Source organism: Triticum dicoccoides, chromosome 4A (assembly GCF_002162155.2).
Source record: "Triticum dicoccoides isolate Atlit2015 ecotype Zavitan chromosome 4A, WEW_v2.0, whole genome shotgun sequence".
Lineage (NCBI taxonomy): Eukaryota > Viridiplantae > Streptophyta > Magnoliopsida > Poales > Poaceae > Triticum > Triticum dicoccoides.
Window position 1 is genome coordinate 742,887,746 of NC_041386.1, and position 288 is coordinate 742,888,033.

Consider the following 288-nt stretch of genomic DNA (forward strand, 5'->3'; position numbering starts at 1 on the left):
ACGCGCACCCATGTGGAAGAGAAATCAATATTTTGGGACCTACCCTATTTGAAAGACCTAGAGGTCTGCACTACAATAGATGTGATGCACATGATGAAGAATCTTTGCGTGAACCTGCTAGGCTTCTTGAGCGTGTATGGGAAGACAAAAGATACACCGAATGCACGGGAGGACCAGCAACGTATGCACGGAAAATACGCATACATCAGGGTCATGTCAGCTACGCTCTTACCAAAGAAGAGAAGGAAATCTCCATGTAATGATCTGCAAATTATAGGAGAAATTGTC